Source organism: Lepus europaeus, chromosome 1 (assembly GCF_033115175.1).
Source record: "Lepus europaeus isolate LE1 chromosome 1, mLepTim1.pri, whole genome shotgun sequence".
Taxonomy (NCBI): Eukaryota; Metazoa; Chordata; class Mammalia; order Lagomorpha; family Leporidae; genus Lepus; species Lepus europaeus.
The window spans coordinates 61,388,097-61,400,971 of record NC_084827.1 but is presented as its reverse complement, the minus strand read 5'-3'; positions in this window follow the sequence as shown (position 1 = coordinate 61,400,971).

Sequence of the window (12,875 nt, the reverse complement as noted above, 5' to 3'; positions counted from 1 at the left end):
GCTTAACCCTGTGCACCACAGTGCTGGGGCCCTCCGGGTGGCTTAAGACCACTCTCTCAACAGCTTGGGCACCCAGGGCCCCATGCCCCTCCATGCTCTCCTCTAGGGCAGAATCTAATACAACATTGCCATCTCTGTTTTCACTGGTGGTGGTACCCAGTCTCGAGTGGGCTCCTTTGGTGTAAGTGGGCCACCAGCCTCTGTACTACATGGGCTCCAGGTAAGCCCTTGGGGCTGGAACAGATGAGGGACAACATGGGGCACTGGTCACCCACTGTTCCGCTCACAGCTTCCTTCCCAGGGCCCTCCAGGAAGCCACAGGGGGCTGGGTCAGTGCTGGCCCTAGGGACAAGACTAGAGCATACTGGCCACAGCTGACATAGAGGTCGCTGTCAGGCCTCCTGACTTCCTGGCAAGGGTCAGAACTGTTTCCCTGTTGGGCCACAGAGGAGCAGGTGTGTGTGTGTGGCTGCATTTCCTGATAGCTTCTTAGGACCAGAGGGAGAATGATTCATCACACCTATTATATATCTTTAGAAGACATGGCCTCCTCTGATTTAAGTCACACACACACACACAGAGATAGATATAGATAGATAGATATTCATTGTTTGAAAAGTAGGGGGAGAGAGAGAGATGGGGGAGATGAAGAGATTTTCCATTTGCTGCATCTCAAATGCCTCCCAATAGCTGCGGCTGGGCCAAATTGAAGCCAAGAGCCTAGAATTCTGTTCTGGGTCTCCCACGTGTGAGGCAGAAACCCAAGCACTTGAGTCATCATCTGCTGCCTCCCCGGGTGCGCATTGGCAGGAAGCTGGAGCAGAAGCGGAGCTGGGACTCAAACCCAGGCCCTCCAATTTGGAATGAAGTCTTCCCAAGCAGTGCTTCACCTCTTTGCCTTCACTGCTGTGCCAAACGCCCACCCTTAAATTGCTGTTGAATTGCATTGTGGTCCCTATGATGTTAATTCTTTGAAATGTGTTGCCTTGTGGCCTAAAACAGGTGAATTTTTGAAAATACCCGACATGTGCTTGTGGAACTGTGTAATCTCTGGTTGAGTATAGGGCTCCCCCATGTGTCACCAGATGCCTATCAGTGGCTGGGAATGGCGTGTTAAAAATTCTGACATTAATTTGACTATTCTAGCTTTATTTGCCCACCTGGTTCACTCCCCAAATGGCTGCAATGGCCAGATTTGTGCCAATCCAAAGCCAGGAGCTTCTTCTGAGTCTCCCACATGGGTGCAGGGGTCCAAGGACTTGGACCATCTTCTGCTGCTTTCCCAGGCCATAGCAAAGAGCTGGATTGGAAGTAGAGCAGTCAGGACTAGAACCACCGCCTGTATGGGATGCTGGCACTGCGGGTAGCAGCTTTATCCCCTATGCCACAGCGCCAGCCCCATACCTGCTTCTTGAAATACAAGAACTTTGATAGGGATTAGCTCAGATCCCTGTGTCTGTCTCATGGGTTTTGTTATCTAGTATTTTATCTTAACTTTAAAGTTTTTCATTTATTTATTTGAGAGGTAGAGAGATAGGAGAAGAGCTCCTATTCATTGGTTCACTCACCAGATAGTCACAAGGGCTGCCGGAGCCAGGAGCCAGGAACTCAGTCCAGGTCTCCCACATGGGTGGCAGGAACCCAACTACTTGAGCCATCGCCTGCTGCCTCCCAGGGTGTGCATCAGCAGGAAGCTGGAGTCAGGAGCTGGGGCTGGGTACCCATTCCAGGCACTCTGACGCAGGAATCAGGCTTCTTAGCAAGTGTCTTAACTGCTGAGCTAAACACCTGTCCTGGTCCAATATTAGTCTCATCTGTTCTATCCTCCATGGCAGTCATAATTATTATTTCCTATGATAAATATTCATTTTAATTTATTGCATATTTACCAGTCTCTTTGCCATCCAGTTATTTCTGGCTTCTCAGTTCTTCCTGTGGATTTAATTTCTTTCTTCCTAAAACATAGCATTTAAGAATTCCATCCATAAAAATTTGTTGGTGGTAAAACTCAGTTTACTTGGGAATATTCTTTCTTTCTTTCTTTCTTTTTAAGGTTTATTTATTAATTTGAAAGGCAGAGAGATACACACAGAGAGAGACAGAGAGGCAGAGAGACAGAGGGAGATCATCTGTCAACTGGTTCACTCCCCAAATGTTGAGTTGGTCTAAAGCCAGGAGCCAGGAGCTTCTGGGGCTCCCACATGGGTGCAGGGGCCCAAGCACTTGGACCATTTTTCACTGCTTTTCCAGGCCATAGCAGAGAGCTGGATCGGAAATGGAGCTACTGAGACTAGAACCAGCACCCATATGGGATGTCAGCACCATAGATGGTGGCTTTACCTGCTGTTTCATAGCACCAGTCCTGGGAATATTTTTATTTTATGCTCATTTTCTTCATGTTTTTGTGTTTTGTATAAATAATGTCAAACTGTATCATTCTGTTTTTTTTTTTCCCTCTCAACCTTGATTTTTTTTTTTTTTTAAGATTTATTTATTTATTTGAAAGTCAGAGTTACACAGAGAGAGGAGAGTCAGAGAGAGAGAAGAGTGGTCTTCCATCTGCTGGTTCACTCCCCAATTGGCCGCAATGGCCGGAGCTGTGCCAATCCGAAGCCAGGAGCTAGGAGCTTCTTCCAGGTCTCCCACATGGGTGCAGGGGCCCAAGGCCTTGAGCCATCTTCTACTGCTTTCCCAGGCCATAGCAGAGAGCTGGATTGGAAGTGGAGCAGCCAGGTCTTGATCTGGTGCGCATATGGGATGTCGGTGCTTCAGGCCAGGGTGTTAACTCTCTGTGCCACAGCGCCAGCCCCATCAACCTTGTTTTAAGTGATTTATTCCTATGGTTACATGTAGACCTGTTTCATTAATTTTAACCCTCTGTAATAGTTCACTATGTTGATAAAGCACCATCTACTTATCCATGTTGTTGGAAGAAAACTTGCAATGAAAAATTTATTTTTATTATAACTGCTTTTATTTTTATTATATTGATATTGAAGAAAACTTCAAACAACAATAAAATAGGATAATGAATCCCATGTATCTGCAAATTTTTAGCAACTCATGGGCAATCTGGTTGTAGGTGTATTTCCACCCACTGGATTATTTTGAAGCCAGTACCACATGCTATACCATTATACCTATTAATAATTCAGTCTATATCTCTAAAACGTATGGATTTTAAAAATAACTATAACACCTAAAAATTTAATGATGATTTGTTATAATTTTCAAATATTCAAACTGTGTTCAAGCTCTCAATATACTCATAAGTATATTGTTAAAAGATTTATTGGATTTATTTGAAAGAGTGATGGGGGGGGAGAGGGAGAGGGAGAGAGAGGGGAAGAGAGAGAGAGAGAGAGAGAGAAAGAGAGAAATCTCTCATCTTCTGGTTCATTCTCCCAGTGGCCTCAAAGGCTGGAATTGGGCCAGACCAAAGCCAGGAGCCAGGAACTCCATCTGGTTTCCCATGTGGATAGTGGAGACCCAGTCTCTTGGGCCATCTTCCACTGCTTTCCCCGACACATTAGCAGGGAGCTGGATATTAAGAGAAGTAGCTGGGACTTGAATTAGCATTCATCTGGGATGCCAGTGTGGCAAGAGGTGGCTTACCCCACTGCTCCACAATATCGGCCCTGTAATTGTGAAGTAATTTGAATTAATTAAAAAAACCCAACAAGGTGGATTGATTTGTCTCTTAAGTATCTTTTAGGGTTCTCTTCCTCCCCTTGCTACCTCATCTTTCCTCTCTTCTTAAAAATTTTTCCATGCAATTTATTTGTTAAAAAAACTGAATTATTGTGCTGTGGAATTTAGCAGTGTGACATAATTTAGAGTGTTCCTCTATCCCATGTCCTCCCTAAATTTGTAGCTGTGTCTCTGGATCACTCTCATTCCTGGATAATCTAGTTGAGCAAGGAGCTGTCCATCGGTGGTTCCCTTCTCTCAGCACTTTGAGGATATTTTTCTGTTGTTTGGTCATTGCTATTGAGAGATCTGAGGTCAATTTCTTCTCACCTTGTAGGCCATTTCTCATTCCTCTCTGGTTGTGTTTGTCCTTGGTCTTGATGTTTCCCCATTTTTTTTTTTAAATATTTATTTATTTGAAACAGAGTTACACAGAGAGAGAGAGAGAGAGAGAGAGGTCTTCCATCCGCTGGTTCATACCCCAATTGGCTGCAATGTCTGGAGCTGGGCCAATCCGAAGCCAGGAGCCAGGAGCCAGGAGCTTCTTCTGGATCTCCCACGTGGGTGCAGGGGCCCAAGCACTTGGGCCATCTTCTGCTGCTTTCCCAGGCCATAGCAGAGAACTGGATTGGAAGTGGAGCAGCCGGGACTTGAACCGGTGCCCATATGGGATGCTGGCACTGCAGAGAGTGGCTTTACCTGCTACACCACAGTGCCAGCCCCCCCCCAGCCCCCCCCGCCCCACCCTTATTTACTTAACCCAGAGCCCGCTAAACTCTGAGTTGGGAGACTCGTGTCCTTCATCTGTTCTGGAAAGTTCTCAGCCATCTTGAATATTGCTTTTCTTCCATTCTCTCTATGTACTCCTTCAGGAATTTTGTAAAACATAAGATGGCCTTTCTCATTCTGTATTCCATGACTCTTATCTTTGCTTTCAAAATTTCTGTTTATCTGCTGTGAGTGGAATTCTGGGAAATTTCTCCCATCTTATTCTCTAGTTCACTCTTGTTCTTTTCAGCTGTGTTGTCTTTGTTCTGAAATGTGTCCGTTGAGGTTTTTTCTTTTTTTTTTTAAACTTTTATTTAATAAATATAAATTTTGAAAGTACAACTTTTGGATTATAGTGGTTTTTCCCCCATAACCACCCTCCCACCCACAACCATCCCATCTCCCACTCCCTCTCCCATCTCATTCTTCATTAAGATTCATTTTTAATTATCTTTATATAAAGATCAACTTCGTATATACTGAGTAAAGATTTCAATAGTTTGCACACAGACACACAAAGTAGAAAGTACTGTTTGAAGATTAGTTTTACATTAATTCTCATAGTACAACACATTAAGGACAGAGATCCTACATGGGGAGTAAGTGCACAGTGACTCTTGTTGATTTAACAGTTGACACTCTTGTTTATGACGTCAGTAATCACCCTAGGCTCTTGTCATGAGCTATCAGGGCTGTGGAAGCCTCTTGAGTCCATAAACTCCGAGATTATTTAGACAAGGCCATAATCAAAGTGAAAGTTCTCTCCTCCCTTCAGAGAAAAGTACCTCCTTCTTTGATGGCCCGTTCTTTCCACTGGGATCTCACTCAGAGAGATCTTTAATGAAGGTCATTTTTTTTTTGCCACAGTGTCTTGGCTTTCCATGCCTGAAATACTCTCTTTGGCTTTTTAGCCAGATCCAAATGCCTTTAGGGCTGATTCTGAGGCCAGAGGGGCACTCAGTTCTGACTCTATTCCTGTGAGCCTGGGGCACACCTCTCGTCTACCTGGAGAGTGAAACACAAGCCCTTTGGAAATAGTTGCCCTCCCAGCCAAGGCAGCTGGTGTGTGAGCTCCACTTAGTTTTGTGTTTTAGTGTCCTCTCTGTGATAGGTAGAGAAAGGTACCTCACCCCAGAGACGTCCTCCACAAGTGTCCAGAGCCCATGAAAACTCAAGATTACATGGCTATACAACTGATAAAGGATTAATGACCAGAATATATAAAGGGCTCAAGAGACTCCACAACATTTTGAGAAGCAATGACTTCTCCACTGTTGAGGAACATTTTTTTCCTGCGAATTGTTGAACTCTTTACTTAGTATAGAGTTGGTCTTCTGTGTGTAAAGTTAATTGAAAATGTAACTAATGGAGAACGGGACTGGGAATGGGAGGAGGAGAAGGGGAAGGGGTGGGAGTGAGTGGGAGGGCCCGTATGGTGGGAAGAATCACTGTATTCCTAAAGCTGTACTGATGGTAGGTAGGAAGTCGGAAATTGAGCCTATGTGTGTGTGAGAAAGGCCTGAAGACCAGAGCCCAGCATCGTGCACTTCAAAGTCCTGTTCAGCCCTTCCCCCAAGGAAAGCTCCCAGCAGAACCAAAGGGGTTACCTGATAACATAGGGCAATGAAACCTTCTCAGACACGCCCTAAGGGAAGCCCCCTACTCTGCCCGGGCCCCAGCAAATCTGGGGAGGAATTTGCTAATTTTCATCCCAACAAACTCTTTGGACAGGACTCTCCATCCTTTGCCCTGGAGGAGAGGGAGAGGAGGGTAAACAGACTCCCTTAAAAACCTAGGGAGTCCAAAGGGACTGGGTGCTCAGCCCTCTGCTCTCAGCTGAGCCACCTGGGCTGCCCAGGTGTATTCTCCCCGCTCAATCATGTAAGCTCGCTCTCCCCCAGGCTGAGCGACTGGGCGCTCTCTCTGTCTCCTGTCCCTTCCTTCCCCAATCACGCCTGAACTCTTTCTTGCCTGAAGACAAGAACACCACAGCTTCCACGGCCTTCCCTCCGGGAGCACTTATGAAATGCATGAAGTTTGTATTCCTTAAATAAAAGATTTCTTTGGGGAAAAAAAAAAAGATTACATAGCAAAGGGCATTCAGATTGCACATGAAGCTGGGGCAGTTGATCGGTGCATTTTAAGACTGGGTGGCTGCTCTGGGGTGAGCTGGGAGGGGCCGGTGCCATCACAAAGGTCGGTAGCCATGGAAGAGAAGGAGACAGAAGAGGCTCAGAGGGGCTCTTACAGAAGAGTGGTCAGAGGTGCGGTGTGGTTGGCTTTGAAGATGGAGGAAGGGGCCCCGAGCCAAGGGATGTGCGTGGCAGCTGGAGGCAGAGAAGGCTTTGGAAATGGGTTCTCAGCTGGGAAAGGCAGTCCAGGGTGGCCGGGGTTGAATTCCTGTCATTCTGAACAGTCAGATGATTCACCACTGAACTTCTGGTAATTAAAAAAAATATTTATTTTATCTGAAAGAGTTACAGAGAGAGGGAGAGACCCAGAGAGAGAAAGAGAGAAGGAGAAAGAGAGAGCTTCCTCTGCTGGTTCACTCCCCAGATGGCCATAATGGCCAGGGCTGGGCCAGGCTGAAGTCAGGAGCTCCATCTGGGTCTCCCACATAGGTGGCAGGAGCCCAAGCACTTGGGTCATGTTCCCAGGCCATCAGCAGAGAGCTGGATTGGAAGAGTAGCAGCCAAGACATGAACCAGCGCCCATATGGGATGCCAGCACCACAGGCTTTGGCCCTCAAAGTCAATGTTGACACACAAAGACTGGAGCCAAACCACCAGGCTCTGTGTCTCAGGGGTGGAAACCCAGCTCTGGGGGAAGTGCTTTTGTTTCTGCCAAATGCTTCGTTTCCCACAGAGCTGAACGCTCAGCTCTTCCTATAATAAAATCCTTCCAAAAGAACTCTGCTGGCTCGTGTGTCTTTGAGTCTCCTGAGGAGCCTGCGAGGAGCCGGATCCCTGCACAGAGCCGGATGTGGGACAGAAGTCTCTGTGCAGGGAGCACCTGTCGCCAAGTGAGTAAGTGCTGGCTGCCAGGGCATGTGGTACAGGCACCGTGGGTGCTCCCCAGGCACGCAGCGTGGGTTTGTAAGATGTCAGCTTGTGTTAATGTCAGCACACATGGATTTTAAATTACAGGCTTAGTGCAAACCCAGGATTACTATGTCCCTCCCAGAGCCTGGGTCTCTTTGGGTCTGAGTCACGAACCTACGTGGGATTAGAGCACCAATGGCAGGTGCGGATCCAGGGACCACCCCCCCACTCAAAGATGTTTGAAATTGTTATCTGTGCAAGAGAAAACATGGCTGGAGCATATTTTATTTACAACCATTTTTAAATAGGAACCGAATAAAAAAAAGTGGGCTTTTGGTGGAGGGAGGGAGGGAGGAAGAAAGAGAGAGAGAGAGAGAGAGAGAGAGAGAAATTAACACCTTCCTTCAGGGCCTAGAAGCCATGGGGCTCCCTGAGTAAGTGCCCCCGCCTAAGTGAGGTTGGTGCAGAAGCTGCCGGCAATGCATTGTAAGCACCCACACAGCGGAGCAGATGGGTGAGATACACTCTCTCTTCACTGCTGTCCAGGGGGCCCCTCTCCCCCATCCCACCCGAGGCTCTTGGGATGTGTTGGGCTTGGGCATGCACACAGGGCTCTGGGGTGCACCCTGATCTGAATGTTGACCAGTCTTTGACCTTGGCAAGCACTCAAGGATCCCAAGGATCCCCAAGCCAGGGATGATAATAGCTATGAGAGGTGTTCAAAAAATGCATGGAGAATGCATGGTATGAAAAATAGATGCAGGGGTTTCAAATGCATTTTGCAAATTTTTGTAATTCCGTTTTCCAAGAATTTTTCTGACTACCCTTTGGTGCCTGATAAGGGTTAGAAATAAGGTAGCATACACCAAGCCTCTGGTATGTGGCTGGGCCTGAGTAGAGGGTCCCAAAGGCACCTCCATGTGTGTTTGCCTGCACAAAATAACTGCCCAGTGTCCTTGCAGCGGGTTAAATAGGAGGATGTGTTAAGTAGGAAGTTAGATATGAGCTTATGTGTGTGTGACAGGCCTAAAGAGAAGACTATGTCCAGCATATGCATCTGCATCTCAAAGTCATCCCGATAATGTTTCAGGGGCAGCCCAGTATTCATATCCTGCCCTGCCCCCTTCTACCTGATAACCTGTCACGTGGGGGTCCCCGCCCCTTCTGCCTGACAATCTTCCACAATCTCCCAGATGCAGCCCAGTATCTGCATTTCCAACACCCTGCTCCGGATCCCCATTCTCTAGGGGGTCCTGCTCACCCTTCCTCTGAACCCAGGATGGCACCAGCTAGGCTTCCTCCTGTCTGATACCTTCAAGGGAAAACTCAGATAGGAGCTTCTTAATATTTACAGCCATAAAATCCTTTGTTTCGGGAGGAGATGTGTGAAGAAAAAGACCCATCTCCTTAATCCCCCCCCCCTCGCCTCAACCGGACTGTGTGTTCAGCCCTCTGCCTCTCTGCTGAGTCGCCCGCCTGCCTGGCCAGGTGTAATCTCTCCACTCAACCATGTAACCTCACTCCCCCCCACCCCCACCCCGTCCCAATGACTGCACTCTCTCAGGTCCTGTCTGGAGAGGTGCCCATCTGTCTCACGCCTGAATTCTTTCTTGTGCGAAGACAAGAACACTGCCATTCTCCGGTAACAGATGGGGGTGCCGTCTGAGGTCCGAGTGCCAGGTTAGAGTGGTGCCTGGGTGTCACAAGGGGACTGCATCCTGGAACCACATACCCCCGTAAGATTGATCACAGGCGATCGTGCCATTCCGGATCATGGCTCAGCATGCGGCATGGTGAGCAGGCTCAGCCAGCGGCAGCTTGGGACCGACAAGGGCAGGACTTCGCAGAGTGACTCCAGCCGCCACGCCCAGGCTCCTCATCTGGAGCAGTACTGGCCTCCTGGAGCGTGGCCCACGATGTAAATGTTTGGGTCATCACTATGCTCTCCAAGGCGAGGCCGCTTCCTCCCCCCTCCTCCTCTCCAGCCTTTTCTCTCTCCCAGGGGCACCTCCGCTGAGTCACAGGCTCCGCTCAACCGGCGCCTCTGCACACTGCTGCCCTCTGGCCCGGGCTGCTCCCTGTGGTTTTCTGAGCTGTGCATCCTGTGCTGGAGCTGGTCCAGAGCACACGGCTCCTGGGAGCTGACGGTTGTTGGAAGCGATTGTAGAAACCAGCCGTGGCAGGAGTGTCCGCAATGGAAGCCAGCACACACTGCTGCCGTGGCTCTGGTGGCCACCAGCTCGCGTTGGGCCAACCTTTACGGTGCAGGTAGCAGGGGTGGGACGGGTAGGGGCATGGGAATGGACCACAAGATGGAAACCATGACTTCTCCTTGAGCGACAGCTGTGGGTGAGCAGTTTACTTGCTTGAGGCTGCAGGTGCTGGGCGCCTGCGTGGTGTATCTTCTGCATGAGGGAGGGCCTGTCCATAGGGGCAGGCTGGGCCAGCTTTGATCTGGGCTTCTTCAAGCCCCCGGCATTGCACACTTCTCCCAGGGAGGCTGCCCTCCTCTCTTTCTCTCGCTGTGTCTCTGTCTCTTATGTCTTGCCCAGCATGCTCAGGACTATGCCCCAAATGCACCCAGCAGCCTGGCCTGTGAGTTTTTACTTGCCATTTGCAATTCACTGTGCTAAAGCTGAGGTGGACGAGGTGGGTGGGATTGAGTATGTTTTCAGAAATCAAGACATTGATCCAGGGTGGCATTTAGCCTAGTGGTTAGGCCAGTGTCCCATGTTGGAGTGCCTGGGTTTGATACTCAACGCCATGGCTGCCTGCACCTTCCATGCCGACTCTGGAAGGCAGCAGTGATGGCCGATCCCCGCCTGGGGCAGATGTGAGCATTTAGTGAAGTGACCAGCAGATGGAGCTCTCTCTGTGTGTCTCAAATGAAAATAAGTAAATAAACGGAAAGACACCGATCCGGATTTGTCTCAAAAGTGACTCTATTATGAAGCTCCTACTATGTGCTAGGTTATGAGAGGAAAATGTTGGCCAGTGGACACAAAATGGGAACCACACATGCAATTTTGAACTTTCTGGTAGCCCCCTTGAAAAACACAAGGTCAAATTAATTCCCATACCACATGCTATGAAACACAGTATAACCTAAGTGATACAGAGAGAGGGAGGGAGAGAGAGATATCATCCATTTTCTGGTTCATTCCCTAAATGACTGAAACAGCTGCAGCTGGACCAGGCTGAAGCCAGGAGCTGGGAACTCCATCCAGGTCACCCACACAGGTGGCGGGGACCCACGTACTTGGGCCTCCTTCCAATGCTTTCCTAAGCACATCAGTAGGGAGCTGGATCAGAAGTGGAGCAGCCAGGGCTTGAACTAGCGGCGTCTCCAGCAGTGACTCTATGCACTGAGCCACAATGCCAGCCCCGAGCAGAATTCTAATGATGAAATCACAGGTTATGAAGTCCAGCCCATGAAGATCAGCTTTTGTTGCCTGGGTTGGACTTTCCCAATGTTAGCAGGTAGAACACTAGTTCTGTGGCACAAACACAGCCCTATGACCCTATTAACATTTTCTGCTGCCAATGCCGAAAACGTGGAGAACTGTCAAATTTCTTTACTGCAGGGCTTCTCAGAGCCTCAGAATAGCAAGATACGTGGTGAGTCTCTGAAAGTGGGATGGAGCCAGAGTTTCCCACATTTATTTGGCTGTTCAAGCTTTCCTACAGAACACCTCGTGGGAAGATGGGAACATCTCTGTAGGCTGCCTACTATATACGTTAATTCTTTAAAAATCCCATGGAAGGGCAGGTGTTGTGGTGCAGTGGGTTATGCCAATACTTGAGATACCCACATCCTGTATTGGAGTCCTTGGTTCAAGTCCTGGCTACTCCATGCTTCTAATCTAGCTTCCTGCTGATGTACATCCTGAAAGGCGAGCAGATGATGGCTTAAATAGTTGGGTCCCTGCCACTCATGTAGGAAAGCCAATGGAATTACTGGCTGCTGGGGTCAGCGCTGTGGCATAGCAGGTTAAGCCAGTGCCTACAAAGCAGGCATCCTGTGTGGACGCCAGTTTGATTCCAGGCTGCTCCTCTTCCAATCCAGCTCCTTGCCCCAGGTTCTCTCTCTTTTTAAACAACTCACTCTAGCAGGAACTGACCAGGGCCCCTGAGAACTACATTAATCCCTTCTGCAGGCAGTGCAGCCCCCATGACCTAATTATCTTGCCCCAAGCCCCACCTCTTAAAGTCTCCACCACCTCCCAACACCACCACATTGAGGGCCAATGTTCCCACCCCTGAACCCTTGGGGACAAACCACTGCCAATTCCCAGCAAGGGAAGACCCAGAACTTGAGAAAAACTAACCCCTTGTCTGTTCCCAGCACTTCCCTCTCACTGCGCCCAAGGAGCTCAGTCTCGGCTTTTCCACGTGTCCCTGCAGAATGTGATCTTTGCTGGCTTCAGCCTGGTGTTCTGCCCACGGGACCATTTTCCTATCCTAGTTTTGTTACCTCCAGCATGGAGCGACTCTGCTGGCGTGGGGAGACTCTTCACAATTTTGGCTGCCATACTTTCTACATTTGTGTGGGTCATTGACAAAAGCCTGTGGAACTGACTGCTCCAGCCCTCCCCAGCCTGGGGGTGGGGGAGCCTGGTCCCAGCTGTCATGGTCGGAGTCCCCCCAGGGAGGGCATTTGCCCCCTTTACTGAGCCTCTCAGCCTCTCCCTGGGCCACACACAGCTCTCTGGGGTCAGTGCTGTCTGCACCTGAGCTGGCTGCTCACCCCAGCTATTGCCCTGGGCAACAGCCTCCTTCTGCCCCATGGCACTCTACTGGGTTTGGTATGGAAATGGGGAGAAGCCCCATCTCCCCGGCTCTGAGTCTGTCTTGTCTCCTGACCCCTGGTCCTTGAAAATAGGGCAGAGAGGATGGGCATTCGCTGCTGTGGTAAGACACCCCCTGGGACTCCCCTGTCCCATATGGGAATGCCCGGATTTGAGTCTGACTCCACTTCCAATTCCAGCTTCCTGATCATGTGCACTCTGGGAGGTAGTAGGTGTTGGCTCAAGTACTTGAGTCCCTGTCACCCATTTCACAGACCTGAATGGAGTTCCTGGCTCCTGGCTTCAGCCTGGCCCAGCCCCAACTGTTACAGGCATTTGAGGGAGTGAAACAGCAGATGGAATCGGTCTCTGTCTCTGTCCCTCTCTTCCTGTCTGCCTTTCAGATCACTAACTAAGTAAATTAAAAAAGGAAAATAAAGTACAGACACCTTGCTGTCCACCTGCCTTCTCCCCGCTTCTGTCCCCAGGGACCCTGCAAAAATTTTTGCCTTAGATGACTTCTCTGGGGGACTGCCTGGCTGCTTTGATCCACCTCCACTTAGTCTAGGACAACCACAGCTGAAGAATG